The sequence below is a fragment of the Myxine glutinosa genome, chromosome 6 (assembly GCF_964187855.1).
Source record: "Myxine glutinosa chromosome 6, kmMyxGlut1.1, whole genome shotgun sequence".
NCBI classification, from domain to species: domain Eukaryota; kingdom Metazoa; phylum Chordata; class Myxini; order Myxiniformes; family Myxinidae; genus Myxine; species Myxine glutinosa.
Window position 1 is genome coordinate 42,078,935 of NC_136266.1, and position 17,055 is coordinate 42,095,989.

General features: G+C 46.3%; 1 protein-coding gene across 6 annotated transcripts in view; it reads left to right on the forward strand.

The window, feature by feature from the left end:
* LOC137415818 (repulsive guidance molecule A) overlaps positions 1–17,055 on the forward strand; it is a 204,575-nt gene that overhangs the window by 37,005 nt on the left and 150,515 nt on the right. For 3 of the 6 annotated variants that reach the window (XM_078779783.1, XM_078779786.1, XM_078779781.1), the window contains exon 2: positions 14,811–15,040. The exons of 1 other annotated variant lie outside the window; for it this stretch is intronic. The gene's annotated coding sequence lies outside the window, so the exon portion shown is untranslated. Of the gene's footprint in view, positions 1–6,733; positions 6,825–14,619; positions 14,711–14,810; positions 15,041–17,055 lie in introns of those variants that run through there. 2 more of the 6 variants (XM_078779785.1, XM_078779784.1) reach the window with 2 other exon arrangements.

The following is a 17,055-nucleotide window of genomic DNA, read 5'->3' on the forward strand; positions in this document are numbered from 1 at the left end:
GGCCCGACGACCGAGGCTCGCCCGGTCGGAACCCCGTCCCCACCAGGGGGCAAAGGTCCGACCTGGCTCCCCTCCCCCGGAATCGCGCCGATCGCCGCTCTGACGCGGCTCCGACCATTCAGTGCGGGGCCCGAACCGAATTGTGCGCGACGCTCCGAAGCGCGGCGACGCAGCATCGATCCGTGCGAAGCTTCGCATCCAACAAAGCGCAAACCGCACGGAGCTTCGCATCCAACAAAGCGCGCCGCGCACCGAGCGCCCGCGTCGGCTATCCGTCACCCTAACTGCTAACCCGGTCAACGTCGATGCTTCACTCGCATGCCCACACGCACACGTGACCCTTTCCACACTCACCAAGCCCGGCGTTCCAACGCCGCCCGTCCATTTCACACATTCCATCCATTCCACCAACGCACTACCTGTTACACACCACACCTCCCGTGCACCTTGCGCACACTCGTCGTTCGCACACTTCTTTCCACACCTCTCCTCCGTTACGTCCTCCGTAACACTCACCATGGGCGTGCACTCTTGCATCCACCCACTAACACGCTCCGATGCGCCCTCCCGCACACGCGCCACAACCAACTCGGGTGTGCTTCCTCGCACACTCTCGCCGTCCATTCCAGGTGTGCATTCTCGCACCCGCTCCACCACCAACTCGCTCTCCGTGTCACCCTCATTTTCGCACGTACACTCCGTATCACTCTCACTCCCTTTGTCACACTCCGTACACCCCGACGTGCATTCTCGCTCGCACTCGGTATCACTCCCACACTTTATAACACGCTCACTCTTTGACGCACACTTTTTCTTCACACGCGTGCCATTCGCTTTAACACAACACACACAGGACCTTCCACGAACGCCCGGGTGCCATATCGACCCCAATCGCGCGACAATTCTCTTCGCGCCAAACACTCTGCCGAAAAACCTCTTAGCACCATATACAGCCCGTCTCACCTTCGGGGTTCTTCTTCCTCCCTGCACCAACACCCGCAAATCTTTATAAGGATTAATGAGCACAGCATCGTGATGTGAGCACGGACTTTGAGCAATTTCCATTCCTTCCTCCAGTTGTTGCTCTTCTAAGTCCCCGGTCTCTCCAATTTCCATTCCCATTACTTTTGCTTTTTCGACCGCTGGCTTTATTAAATTTTTCTCTACTTCAGCGGTCGCAGGCTGCCCCATACCCCGGGTCGCGATTTCTACCCCGGTCATTTTACCCGCGCTTTCCTCCGCTTCGCTCAACCAGCGCTTCTCGACCCGCTTTACCTCCTCGTGCACCCGTGGGACCTGCTCGCCCAACCTGCGGTCTCTGTCCCTCTCCAACCCCTCATTAATTTATTTGGCTTGGCCAACCATGCCCCCCAGTTTGTCCCCTAATCTGCTTCCGAATCCCTCAAATTTGCTTCCGAGTCCCTCAAATTTGCCTCCGAGTCCCTCCAATTTGCTTCCGAGCCCCTCAAATTTGCTGTCTAAACCCTCAAATTTATTTCCCATCATTTGTTCCATTTCCCTGCTGGATTTTTCAGCCATTTTTTTCATATACCCCATCATCTGCGCCGCGAAGAGGTCCAATTTCCCCAGCGCTGCGGACTCGGCTGCCGCAGCGCCGCCATTTTGTGCCTCCGCAACCACGTGCGTGAGGGCGCCATCTTGTGCACCTGACCCCCCCACAACCATGTTACCCTTGCTCTCCTCCTCCATTTCCCCCATATACATTTCCCCGAGGTCCTGGGTCGACTGTACACCCTCTAATTCCCCCACCGGCATCCGGTCACCTTGATCATCCATGGCGCGACTTTTAAATTTAGGATGTTAAATAAAATTAAATTTTGGCCGCTCGAAATTTGAGCACGCTATTCGCGCTTCAGGTCCGAATCTCGCTCCCGACACCAAATGTTACGGCCAATCGTACAATTGGTGTCCAAAATTTGGGCTAAATAAATTTGGTCCCAGGTTAGAATCCCACTCCTGACTACCAATTGTTACGGACCCCGACGTCGGCCTTTCCCACTTACCAAGGGGGGATTAATCCCCTCGTTTGTTACTGACCGACGTGGTCCCGGGGGTATGACACCACGCCCGGTCGGCGCTGGGTAGGGTAGTAGGCCCAACCATCCTCTGACCTAAATACCAGCGCTTCCCGGTACGCAAGGAAATACTCCCCACTCACGGCCGCAGCGTAATGGATGTTTGCGCCGAGCGAAGCGGACTGCGGCGTGAGCCGTTTACCGAGACTAGACCCGATTTATATTCGTAACGTTGGCCAAATCGTGCCACAGGTGTGCAATGATGGAAACCTCTAAACTCTAAAGCGACCGAAAGAGCATGAAGGAGTAGAAGACAAAGTAGGGAATAACAGGATTTATTATTATTTACACACAACTAAAGGAAGAAAAGCAATCAAAGTAATATACGAGGAAATGGAAGAATCAGAAGACACAGTGCAATTATTAACTTATCTATAAACAGTCTTACTTAATACCCCAAGACAACATGAAAGACAGACAAACGGCCAGACTTACACGGGGGATGAAAGCAGGAACGAATGGTAGGAGGTGGATGGCTTGGAGGGAGAGGAAGGTTCAGCGGGGACCAGGGCACGGTCGGGCTGGAAGCGAACAGCCGCCGTCAAAACCCGAGCTGCGATCGTGCAAAACCGCCGCGGCTCCGAAGCTGTGCGGCCAAAGCTCCTCCTGTGCACCGCTGCGTCGCGCGCTCTCCAAATCACTTCGGTCCTTTCTCCGATCCCGCAGCTCTCTCTCTCCGATCTCCCTCGATCTCTCTCTGTCTCTTTTCTCTCTTGAGGGCCGTGCCACCGCGGGTTATATATGCCCCTCCCTTGAACCTTCGCAAAGCTCCTCGATGTTTCTCTCCACACCCTCTCCAAGCCCAACCCCTTGTTCTTGGTTGGTTGAGCGGGGCTGACTCACTCCTCCCCTCTATGACGAGGTGGAGACACGCCTTTCTTCTCCGAGGCTTAACCACGTGCGTAATGGAGTCAAATGCAGCAAAGTGGCTAAAGGAGTCAAAATGCAGCAAAGCGGCTAAACCTGGCACTTTGAAGATACCATGTCGGAGGGATCTATCTTATTTAATTCGGTGCAACGTAATGAACTAGTGGATCACAGAACCTTCAACTACATTTACTAAGGACATAACTAATGAGGGAAATCATAGATTTGCTACGTGTGTGCGATGGCCTAACTACAGACAACCTTTGATCTTTGACACTACAATTGGCGGGTGATATTTACACAACAAAACAACCACAATTCTCAAATCCGTTACAATATATATATATATAATTCTCAAATCCCCACAGCAATGTTCCAACATCTAGTGGAAAGCCTTCCCAAAAGTGGAGGCTGTTGAAGCAGCAAAGGAGGGGGGCAACTCCATATTAATGCCCATGATTTTGGAATGAGATGTTCGACAAGCACATACGGGTGTGATGTTCGGTTGTCCACATTCTTTTGGCCATGTTGTGTGTGTGTGTGTGTGTGTGCGTGCGTGCGTGCGTGTGTGTGTGTGTGTGTGTGTGTGTGTGTGTGTGTGTGTGTGTGTGTGTGTGTGTGTGTGTGTGTGTGTGTGTGTGTGTGTGTGTGTGTGTGTGTGTGTGTGTGTGTGTGTATATATATATATATTGTTGCGGATATGGGATTTGGCCTCCATATCCGCTTGTAAATATTCCCCTATTTCCCCAATACTCCCCAACTATCCCCAATCCCCCATTCCCTAGTCCCATTGTCTGTAAACAACACTCTGTAGAACCGACCTTCCCCTTTTCCCCCCATTAAATGTCGTGCCCAGGTCCACCGCATCTCACGTAGACAACTTTCGGACATCTTGCTAGTTATTCTTAGTCTATGTCAGTTAAGGACTCGTTTCCATTAATTCTGACTCTTCGTTGCACCAGAATGTGATTGTATGGCACCAGTAGTGAGTTTAGGACCTCCCCATACCTCCTCCCATCTTCCCCATGAAACAACAACAACAACAACAACTACAACAACAGCGCGCGGGGAGTGTGCGTCCTCACTCCGGCTCGGTTAGCCGCCATAGCCCATGTGCGCCGACGGGGTTACCACGAAGGGGCTGCCTGTCGGTCCCTCGTCAAGGGCGGAGCCCGGTAACCCCCCGCACCCAATACGAAGCAACGGGCCGATTCCATCTGGGGCGGAGCTAACGAGCCGAGGGCGTGTCACTCCCCGCCGGATATACGCGACGACTGACCGGACATGACGTGAGATGCGCCCCGAGCTTGAAGTAAAGAGAACCAGACGCCACCTCCGAGCGCTGAGAGAGCTCCCTGCATCTTTTGGGCCGCGCTATCCTGTCCCTGAGCACAAGGTGCACCTTGTGCTGTCCACCGACTACCTGCCCTTCCTTGCCATCAATCCCCGTGTGAGTCAGTCTTGTCCTGTTTATCTGTGGTCTGTCGGGGTTACTATAAGACCGTGATTAAGTGCCTACCTTCCTATGCTGTACCTCTCATCCCTGTAATCTCAACGTTCCGAAATATTATAACCACCTCCGGAGGTCTTGAGAACTGTACCCCTGGTGTCGTGTCATTTAAACCCAGCCGTGTGTCCTTTCCTCAATTGATTTAGCGTAGCGTGACTCGGCCAACGTTCGAGTATAATCGGGTAAACTGTGCAGACGCGGTCATACCAAACCGCTCGGTAAACCAACATCCACAACCGCGTCTGTAACAATATATATATATATATATATATATATATATATATATATATATATATCTATATATATCTATATATCACACACACACACACACACACACACACACACACACACACACACACACACACACACACACACACACACACACACACACACACACACACACACACACACACACACACACACACATATGTGTATATATATATATATATATATATATATATATATATATATATATATATATATATACACACACACACACACACACACACACACACACACAACATGGCCAAAAGTATGTGGACAACCGAACATCACACCCGTATGTGCTTGTCGAACATCTCATTCCAAAATCATGGGCATTAATATGGAGTTGCCCCCCTCCTTTGCTGCTTCAACAGCCTCCACTTTTGGGAAGGCTTTCCACTAGATGTTGGAACATTGCTGTGGGGATTTGCTTCCATTCAGCCACAAGAGCATTTTTGAGGTCAGGCACTGATGTTGGGCGAATAGGTCTGGCTTGCAGTCAGCATTCCCATTCATCCCAAAGGTGTTCAATGGGGGTTGAGGTCAGGGCTCTGTGCAGGCCAGTCGAGTTCTTCCACACCCATTTCTGTATGGACTTCGCTTTGTGCACGGGGGCACTGTCATGCTGAAACTGGAAAGGGCCCTCCACAAACTGTTGCCCCAAAGTTGGAAGCACACTATCTTCTAGAATGTCATTGTATGCTCTGGCATTAAGATTTCCCTTCACTGGAACTAAGGGGTCTAGCTGGAACCATGAAAAACAGCCCCAGACCATTATTCCTCCTCCACCAAACTTTGCAGTTGGCATTGTGCATTCGGGCAGTTAGGGTTCTCCTGGCATCCGCCAAACTCAGATTCATCCGTCGGACTGCCAGATCGTGAAGCATGATTCATCACTCCAGAGAACGTGTTTCCACTGCTCCAGAGCCAATGGTGGTGAACTTTACACCACTCCAGCTGACGCTTGGCATTGCGCATGGTGATCTTCGGCTTGTGTGTGTGTGTGTGGCTGCTCAGCCATGGAAACCCATTTCATGAAGCTCCCGGCGAACAGTTGTGCTGATGTTGTTTCCAGAGGCAGGTTGGAACTCTGTAGTGAGTGTTGCAACCGAGGACAGACGATTTTTACGTGCTACACGCTTCAGCACTCGGCGGTCCCGTTCTGTGAGCTTGAGTGGCCTACCTCTTCGTGGCCGAGCTGTTGTTACTGCTAGACGTTTCCACTTCACAATAACAGCACTTACAGTTGACTGGGGCAGCTCTAGCAGGGCAGAAATTTGAAGAACTGACTTGTTGGAAAGGTGGCATCCTATGACGGTGCCACGTTGAAAGTCACTGAGCTCTTCAGTATGGCCCATTCTACTGCCAATGTTTGTCTATGGAGATTGCATGGCTGTGTGCTTGATTATTTTCCCTGTCAGCAATGGGTGTGGCTGAAACAGCCGAATCCACTAATTAGAATGGGTGTCCGCATACTTTTGGCCGTGTAGTATATATTGCTGAATCACTGCAGAGGAGCTATGTGGGAAAGTATTTGTAAATGACATTAAAATGTTCACAAAGTGTCTTCTTTCTGTTTTGCATTTGAATTTTCAGGCGGCTTTTTTTGGCAAATTGTGTCTGCTGCTGCCACTTTTCGAGTCCATAAATCATCATTACCACCAATATTGTGCCATTAGGGGTCTTGACAAATACACTCTTTTTAAACAGCCAATTGCTGTCAACGCGAGAATTATGGTTCCCTAACTTAAGCACTACCCACAGCCGTTGACATTGACCTAGCATGGCCATGACTCTCGCACAACCTCTCTGCTTGTGACGTCCTCTCCCACACAATAACAGTGCTAGAATTCTTGGCGCCCATCCCTCTGTGGCCGTTGTTGCGACGCATGGCAGCACGGCCGTGTAATTGCCACTGATAAATGGCCTTCGTTAGCAGACGGGCATTTGGTCGAGTGGTCAGAGCTGTTGACGCGTGGAAACGAGGTCCGCTTTTTCTGGGCTTAACCGCGCCATAGGCGCCCTTGGCTTGTGTCTCCGTCTGCTTGCCTGGCTTGCTCGCTTGGCACAGATTTCTGCTACTAATGGTCTGTACTGTCACCAGCCATAGCCCTTTTTGACATGTTGTATTTATTTTATTTTTGTTGTCAAATTTTCTTCAGCTTTCTGTGATTTGCTGAAAGTTTATTGACCAATAATACATTATCCCAGTTGTGTTGATGAAATAATATTTTCATGCGAGTGATTTGTGCCTTCATGGAAGTTTGTTGCAGACACTCGTAAAGGAAGTCTTGTTGCGAGTTCAAATCTGCCTGGCCTTGATCCAGCAAAGCCGCTTTCAAGATTGAATTTTTGGCAGATACCATTGGTGTCATGACTACAATATGGAGCCAGTTTTTAGTGGTGTACTTTTTGTGTTGCTGTAAAATATTGGCACATATTTCCTGCTTGCTGACTGAATTTTTTTGGGCTTCCCTGCCCCTGCTCACTGCCCACTGCACCACAGTGAAAAGGCCCTGGCAGGAGCATATATATGCAACTAACTAGTACTACATACAGACAAGAACATAATAGGATGATGGACAAATTGACTGCATATAATTATGGAATTTGAACCTGGGATCCGACTTTCATGAAGCAAGGTGTTCAGATGGGAATGTTGAATATCTCTTGGAAGTTGAGTACTTGCGCACACGTTTTTCTTGGCTATCAAGATGCTTTGGCTCCTCATCCCAGCTCCAGTTAGACATTTCCTGCCAGCTTTGTGCTGTGGTCGCTGTGGTGGGGTTTCGTAAGGTTATTTGTAAATCTCCGATTGTTAAATGTAGAATTAGTGCTTATTAGGTGGTTTCCAAGATTTGTACATGATGATCTCCATTCAGCGGGGATACTCCTCCAGTCCTCCGCCTGCGAGGTAATTCGTCTGGCAGCCACTCCCCTGTTTTTCAATTGAGGCTCCCTTCTCTCCCCTCTCTCCCCTCTCTCCCCTCTCCCCCCTCTCCCTCACCCCTCCCCCTGTTATGGTGGTGACATTGCTAAATAAGAGGTGACAAGCAGTCATCTGCTTGGACAATTGATGGATGGTTTGCTTCAAGGGCGATGCCTTTGCTAGTGCTAGCAGTTGCTGTCCGCTGTGTGGATCGGCCTTTTACCGGCCTTATTTATCACTGGGACTTTACCTCTTCTCGCCCTGTAGTCCATGTAGCTCTCATAAAATGCATCATTTATCAGATTGCCTTGCTGCCGCTGCACGTTAATGGCAACCCTTGGCTCGTCCAAGCTGTTAGCGAACATGGAATTGGCTTTGCTTCTCATTCCCCGATCGTTTGAGGCTTTGTGTGTGTTTTCAGCCCCTCTTGCTTTAATGTTGATCACATCCAATTGTATCGAAGGGTAGTTGAGCGATTGCAGAATCTTAAGTGATTGTCGGGATGTAACTTATTCCACGAGTGTGCTGTGTTTTGAGGTCGTTTCATTTTTTGGTTTTATTTTCATTTTCATTATTTTCTTTTTGTTTTGGTTTCCGTGTGATTGACAAGTTGCTGTTGCTCCCATTGAGCATTCCCACAGCGGTCACATCTCCAGATAGACATTTAATTACGGTTGCAGGAGCGAGGCACAGCCGTGCACAGCCGTCCCATGAATGCAGATGCCTTCCGTTCCATCTGGCAGCCACTCTTGCTCCGTTTTGTCATGTTATCTTGAAGTGTGACTTCTCGTTTGTTTGGACCTGTCCTTTTTCATTTGCTGTCTATGTGTGTGAACTGTATGTAATGTTCTTCCAGGAATGGTGATTGGTATCATAATTGGTAGAGCCATGGACGTGTTCATTTCCTTGAATTGTGTTATTCGAATTTGTTCCAATAGTCCAAGGTTTTTTTTTTTTTTTTTTTTTTAGTCCAAGGTGTGTGTATATATGTGTACGCATGCATAATATGCAAGGTACCTAGCCGGTCGTGTACTGACATGTGCTTGTGGGACCTTGGCCCCCAAATATCTTGTTTTCGGTGGGGATGTTCTGTCACCCAACTGTCTGATCTGCCTGTGTTCGCTGCCTCTCGGAATTTTTTCCGCCGATTGCAAATGCAAGCCCCAAACATCCCCATGGTAATGACTAAACAATTTATGATAAGTTGCATTGAAAATCGCACTTGAGATGTCAGCAAATCTACTACGATTATATTTAGACTTGAGGCACAATATTTGATGGAGCCTCAACAGATAAACACAAAGAATGGCCATTCAACAATAATTGCACCAAAAACTTCCATATTATGGCCGTGGATATGTATGAACACGGGGTGGTAAAGAAGTGATGTGTAACGTGTGAACGGGGAACAACTATGGAGGGAGATCGGATGACTGGGATGTAAGATGGAGCATTCCTGCTCGGTGAGGCACAGATGGCAGGAGACTGAGCATCTCCTCGCCTCCTCGCACTGGAGCACAGGCAGGGCAAGATAAGCTCAGGCCCGTGCTAGGCTAGGCCTAGGGAGCTTGGTTCACTCTGGGCTGCTCCTGAGATGATGACCCGGACTGTATGCAGACATTGATGCTACCTCCACTGGCCTATCTGTGTGTCCGTCCCTTTCCACATCAGCAGCCAAACCGAGTTAAAGGTTCTGAGATGCTAGTTTTCAAGGTCAGTCCACCTTTGGTGTTGAGGGCATCTCTGCACAAAATGTTTAGCTCATCCTGATGTTTGTTTAACGGGAAGCATGCACCCATGATTATGCAATCAGCAGAGTGAGTGAGTGAGTGAATGAATGAATATAATGTCATTTCAACCAACAATGCAATATTTATTTAGACTATTTCGTTTTAATTAATATTGGGTTTTCATCCACACATTTGGTGGACAGTTAACTCCTCGCCATTTAAATGGTGATGATGATGTTACTTTTCGACAACTTAATTTTGTCAGGTTGCAAGGTATGTCCAGCTTGATGACCTCTCGGGTGTCTTTGACTTTCCTTTTGTTTTGTGCAATCTTCAAGAAGTATTGTGAAGCATTGACGCTTTCTTAAATGGGAAAGGTTTCTTTTTTGGTTTTGTTTTTTTTTTCTCCCAGAATGCTTGACAAAGTCTGTCTTTAGGTGTATTTGCCGAGCACTGCGGTTGAGCTGTGTTGTGCAATCTGGTTGGCTAGTCCAATCAGCAATTTGTTAATTACGTGAGGATGCCTGCTGCACGTGGTCAGTGGGATAAGTCCCGTTTTCATTTCGGCATGGTTCACGGATCGGTTTTGCCAATCGTGGAAAAGGTCCTGCTCGATAAGGTTGACACAAACCACCGGCTTTTGAGAGCTATTGATAAGGAAGGTAGTTTGCTGCTCGAAGTAGAGCGTTCGCCCTCGTTCAAATCAACAAACACATTAAGCTCAAACAAGTAGGCTTGCAGTTTTCTCAACATCACAGCCATGTTGCTGTAAACATCGCAGCCAATTGCAAAAAGCAACAGTACTCAAAAGTGAATGGACAGCAGACATGAAGTGAATTGATCAACTTCATAAAATAAGATTGGGGAGTACATCAAGGTACTATGATTCTTGGCATCCGTGTGTTATGCTCGAGAAGTAACATTCTTTAAAGAAGCATAAAGTAACTAGAATTGCACTCGGTAGAGCTCATACCCCCACCAGGCCGAACAGTTTACCTTTTGTATCCCATTTATGGGCCGGATCAGGATCCGGACCTGAACCAAAATCAAAGTGGCTTTTTCTTGTTACCTACCCAACTCATCCACTAAGTTTTGTCAAAAGTCGTCCACAATTTTTTGGAATATCGTGCTAGATATATCGGTTTTAGACATATTTCTCAATGGTGAAGAATCATGAGTTGTTATTAAAAAAAAATTAAATTTTTTTAAATCTGGATTCGAATATTCACCAAAATCTAATCGAATCGTCCTCGTCACACACCCAACCTGTCCACCAAACTTTATCCGAATCCCCATCCAAAACTTTTTGGGATATCCTTCTCACATACAGACTGGGCTGAAAATACAACCTCCATCCACCTTCATTGGTGAAGGTAATAATGGTTTGCCACTCGAGGAACTTTCATGCAGGAGGCGGATCATTAGGCCCAACAAAGCCTGCTCTATTATTACCAACCTATGGTTGTTTGTCAATACTCTATCCTTTTTTAAAATACTGAGCATTAAGGAGCAAAGCAGCACGTACCATTTTTAAAAGTCTTTGGTATGACTTGGCGGGGGTTTGAACCATCGATCTCCTAGATTTCGAGCGGGCCTTTTTACCATTACCCAATCGAGGCTCGTTGTTTCACCCTTCTATCCTATATGCCTCCTTGTCTTGGTTTTCTTGTACTTGGAAGTTACCAAACTCAGTCTGGTTATCTTCATCATATCTCTACCAATGTTTCTACTTTGTTAGCTGCATCACACTTCTATTCCTCGAGTCACTCTGGGTGATGAAACAACGGACTGCTTGCTCCACAAAGCAGGCCTTCACCTGCCCACCTTTCCTATTCCCAATGAAATTGCTTCACATTGTTCATCTAATCCTTCCTTTCCTCTAGTTTCATGGTGGAAGCTCGCTGCCATCGCATCGCATGTCATCACTGCTTCGTGACCTTTGTCTGGATACACTCAAATCTTTGTCCCATTTCCACATGATGTTCTCTACACCATTATTTGTGTCCGTGCTCACCCTCTTTGGTTTGCTTCCTCTATGAGGGTGTTTTGTAATTGCCAAAGACGTTATAAACATCTAGATTTGCACGACCATTGAAACCAATTATTATTCTTTATGATCCTGTTATGGGATAACCAAAGAAGTGATAATTTCAGTTATTTGATGTCACAAAATAAACCAATAAATGTAACAATCTTCAACTGCTCTTACAAAGCCTTATCTTTCATCTTTAAACAACTTTTTTTTTCCCTTTAATCTCTGCTCATGTTAAACATTGTTTCATACTATTATATGTATATTTTTTTGTATATGAGGCAATTGTTCCTTTTATAAGGCTGAAAAATGTATCGGGTCTTTGTACATTTCCTTTTATATATATATATATATATATATATATATATATATATATATATACGTATATATATATATATATATATGTATATATATATATATATATGTATATATATATATATATACATATATATATATATATATGAAGTCTAGGCTTGTGGAAGAGCGAGAACACAGAACGGGACCTTAACATTAACAGAAGAAGAAGAAGAACATAGTAAAATGTGGGGGTCGGAAAGGGTGAGGACACACAAACAGCGGGATAGTGAAGAGACACTTGAAGGAAGAATTCAAGCGCATGGGCGTATAAGGAGGAGAACGAGCTTGATACAAGCTCAAACACTGCAAGAAAAGGAAGATTTAACCAGGGATGAAACGGAGAGGGAGCAAAAAAAAAGGGGTGTGATGGTCTGATGGAGAGGGGGACAAAACACAATAATGAATGAGGTGTCATTTTGGGGAGAGTGTTGTAAATAGGTAGGCATAACTAGCCGAGGCAAATGCACGAGATCAAAATAACCAAACGGGCACGCGAAAGACATGGCAACGAGCACACGATACGAAGACCAATCGATACAAACACAGGACAACAATCCTACAGCAACAGACAAATCTGGAACGGTTTAGTTCACTTTGGAAGTTGGTCACCCGGAGAAGAGACATGAGAAACTGCCACCGCGGGAAACCCCTTCCTCCACGAAGTTTCTCCCGGGACTCCTCACCCCATATTAGAGGAGCCCATTGAAATTGCCAATTTGACAGCACAAGAGGGCTGCAGAGATAAGAGTGAGTGTTGTCGACAGCATGTCGTCCGCCTCTGCTTATTGTTAGCCCGGCAGCACGAGTGTTGCCTGCCTTTGGTAAGCAGGAACAGAATCCCATCGCCTTTGTGCCAGCGCTTCTGGTGGAGCACGGAATTGTTTTTGCCTAAGTTGTGTGACCTTTAAGATGCTGATTTGCTTGCGATCGCTGTGGATCGTCTTTAATTCAGTGGGTGTTGCACCACTTATTCACTTGCCCTTTGTTTCATTTTTGCGTGCCCTCCCGCAGCCCTGTTAATCTTTTGCTGCTCCTTTTCAGCTTTGTCGTATCCTGCATCGGAAAATATTTTTGTCACTTTGTGGTTTTCTACAAATTTGCTTGAATCTCGGACTGGTGTTGCTGGTGTAGATGTGCAGGTTGTCTTTTCAACGTTTCTCCTGGCAGATTGCATTTGGATTTTTTTTCCTCATTTTTATTATCATGAGACTACTTTGTGATCAGATGCGGGTTGGCTGTGTTCAATCTGCACTGTTACCCAAGATACAATTTGGGGCAATTTTTGGCCAATCACATGCAACAAAACATGGTTTTTCATACGTGCGTTGTTCGTACGCTTGGGTTGTAGCGAGACTGTTTCTGGTTTGGGTTTTTTTTCTCTCCGCAGCCCCCCCCCCCCCCAACCCCCCAACTCTTCCTCCTCTCGCTGTTCTCCATTCAGTGTGTTTTAAGTGACTCCGTCTGGATAGTCTTTACTTAAGTTTTGGCAATGATGTCATTGTGTGTCCAAACCCACAAGGGAAATTAAATTAAAGGGTTTATTTATAAATGGGATTTATGGGTGCATTAGGGACAGCAGGGGCTGTCCTGCTAAAGGGCCGAAGGTTATCGGAAACTGGATGGGATATGGTGACGTAACTATTGTAAATGTTTTGTAGATTTAGGAAAAATTTGAGGAGAGAACTCTGCGATTTCATAGGTAAGGGGAATAGTGTGGAATGGCACGAATTGGTGTTGATTGAAGGTCTTAGGTGGAGGGTGGTGGTATTTGCTGGAGGGTAGGGGGGGTTAGGGGTCGGTGTTGCGAAGCGTGCTCATGGAAAGGGCTGCCCATGGCTTGGGGTCTTTTACTTTTTTTTCTTTCCCCCCCCCCCCCCCCCCCCCAAATAGGCAGGTTTCTGCTGTGTAAAGACCCCTTTCACCACTGAATTGCTCTCTTTGTTGAGTACTGAAGAGTTTTATGTTTTAGGAATGCAGTTCCCTCCCCAACCCCATCAAAGTGAAACAAGAACTCTCCCCCCACACACCCACCCTCCTTTTCCAGCTCTGTCTGCAAAAATTTTGTTGTGCAGTGGTTTTGAGTTTCTCCGCAGCCAAATGTAATTCTGCCGACGTGCTGAGCTGTGACTTGCCTTGCATAGTCTGAATACTTTATTTATTTATTTTCTTTAACAACTCCACAACCCCCACTCCCACCACCCCTAACCTCTGCTTTGCTTGGCATTATCCTCGCAATAGTCACGACTAAATGGTCTGCATTGAGTTCATTTAGAATAAGTTTTGAAAACCTTTTAAGATGGACATAGAGCTGCCTGGACTCCACTATGCTGGTGTTTTATTACATGTAATGCGGTGACAACTGAAAAACTTGCTATAATGAGCTTTCAGGATTCCATCTCCCCCCTTGTGTCTGTGTCTGCACTGCCCATGGACTCCATCCCCACTCCTTTCACTTCAGCATAAATTTCGACTCTCATGGAAAGTCTCATTTGAATCTTTGTAACGGTTGTATGCAAGGCAATGAATTTTCATGTCTCATCATGTTGAGTGTCCAAATGCTTGCAAACACGTGGTATTGATGGAAATGTGGTTGGTGAAGTGATAAAACCGACCTCGACTACTGTTAGCGAACCTACTGTCAGTCTGTACTCTGGCAGTGCTGCTTGTTTTGCCTTATTTGGGGTGGTCAGGGAGGGGTGGGGTGAATGGGAGGTGCGGGAGTTTTTTTTTTTTGGGTTTATTGGCCAATTATTTCCGAGGTTTATTTTATTTTATACTACTCGCTTTGTATCAGCATCCAATTTGCACCAGTAATGCAAGACCTGAGCTTCTACCTCAACATTTTGAGCTCCCCTTTTGTTTTGGGGGAAAAGTTTTGAAAGGAATGCATTTTTGTCATCATTCTGCACTCTGAGAAAGCTTAACGTCGGTTTATCAGATTTTTGTGCACCTTTTCTTCTTTCCTTCCTTCTGGGTTAATTTATTTATTTGTTTATTACCTTTTTGTTTATTTTGCCTGTTTTAGGTATGAACGTGTCCAACAATCAGCACACATGAGATACAGGCTATCTCATCTGGGCTTTGGTTTGAGAGCCTCCATCTTTATGGAATAGCTGCAGTGAAATAAGGGGGAGGCGAGTGTGGGTGGTGATGCAGCCGCCAGTTAATGCGGTGTGGTCGCTTTTCTGACCAAAGCAACAGCTGAGACTTCTCTGACTTTTCTGCACACCTTGAGGTTGCTGCTTGGAAGCAAAGGTGAGTGTGGCCTACGGTCATACACAAAGTGGTACTTTCTTTAACTCTCTCGGTCTGTGCTCCTGCTACCTATCCTCTCACCCTTTCATCATCCCTCATGCTTGCTTGGCCTGTTTTGGTTTTTGCAGCTGTGTCTGTGCCTGCACTGCCCATGGATGGCTATGCCTTCCCAAAGCACAGGCCACTGTCTGAGAGCCTCGGGCTAGATGGAAGCAGCTGCTCCCCTGGCCATGGGATTACATGAGATGGCATGAACAGGAGAGAACACTGGGGTGGGGGTGTGCGCAGCAGGGGGCAGGGGGGAATGAGGAAAAAAAAGTGGGCGGTGGGAGGTGAGCAAAAAAAAAAAAAAAGGGGGTTTGTCACTTTTTTGGGGGAAACGGGGGAAACGTTGATTGAATCTTTTGGACAGACACGATTGAGGAAAGTGGGGAATAAATGCTTATCTTGATACGGAGAAGTATTTTCACTCTTCTGTACGTCTGATTTGAAGAGAGAGAGAGAAAAGCATAAGTTTAACTTTTGTATTTTTTATTTATTTATCTGTTGAAGATTAAACATCTTGACTTTGACTTGGACTTTACTAGTCTCTTCCAGCCCACAGCAGGCTGAAGGCCTCCCTCAGCATGGTTCATGGGGGGGACGGGGGGACGGCAGTGAGCATAGAAAAAAAGAAGAAGAAGTTTTATCTGTATATATATCTGTGCAGCGTCTGTCCTGTCCTGTGTTGTGTTGTGTTGTGTTGTCTTGTCACTGAACTGCTTTCTCAAACTTTTGTGAAATCGTACCAAACTTCTGGTATGCACATATCTCTCCCGTCGGTATGTCCTAAGGGTATTTTTTTTGAAAAGTTTTCCAATTTCTTTTTTTTTTTGGGAATTATTTTTGGGAATTATTTTTTTTCAACTTCAATTGTTTATAAAATGTGATATCACGTATATTACAAATACATTTGTGCAAAATAATTGTTTGAATTATGATTGGTTTAAACCATGACAAAACGGCAACTCGGGTGCAGTCATTTATCTATACTAGGGCGTGCCCGCACGTACGTGCTTGCCCGTACGTGCGTGCAAAAAAACATGCGTTTACATGCAGTAACGACCACAGAACCCCCCCCTCTATTTACATGAAATGGTTTGGTCCATTCGCAAAGCCAAAGCGAACGGCTTGCGAGTACGGTGACCATACCTTGGGAACCACTTGTCCGATTAATTTCAAACCTTGAAAAGGCACATCCTCGGGTCCCCAGCAATATACCTGGCAAGTTTCAAGTATATCGGACCGGTAGTTGTCGAGAAACAGCGGTCACAGACAAACACACACACACACAGACACACACACAGAGATTACTGGAATTATAGATACTAGGGCATGCCCGTACTATATATACAGTATATCTAAAATATATCCCCCCCCCTCTATTTACATGAAATGGTTTGGTCCATTCGCAAAGCCAAAGCGAACGGCTTGCGAGTACGGTGACAATCACCCCCCTCTATTTACATGAAATGGTTTGGTCCAAAGCGAACGGCTTGCGAGTACGGTGACAATCCCCCCCCTCTATTTACATGAAATGGTTTGGTCCAAAGCGAACGGCTTGCGGAGTTTGGTAAAGAAATCGCCATAGCTCGGTAACTACTTGTCCGATTAATATGAAACCTTGAAGAGGCACATCCTCAGGTCCCCAGCAATATACCTGGCAAGTTTCAAGTATATCGGACCCGTGGTTGTCGAGAAACAGCGGTCACAGACACACATACACACATACACACACACATACACACACACATACACACACACATACACACAGAGATTACTGGAATTATAGATAGATTTATCTATATATCTACACATCTGGGCAGTGCAGTGTCTGTGTTGACACTTAACGACTCCCTCAAACTTTTGTTTCCGTGGTTGTGAAGTGTTTTTAATAACGTTGTGGTGGATTTGAATCACGTGGTGGTGAGGTATTTTGAATTATGTGGTGGTGAGGTGTTTTTAAATGACGTGGT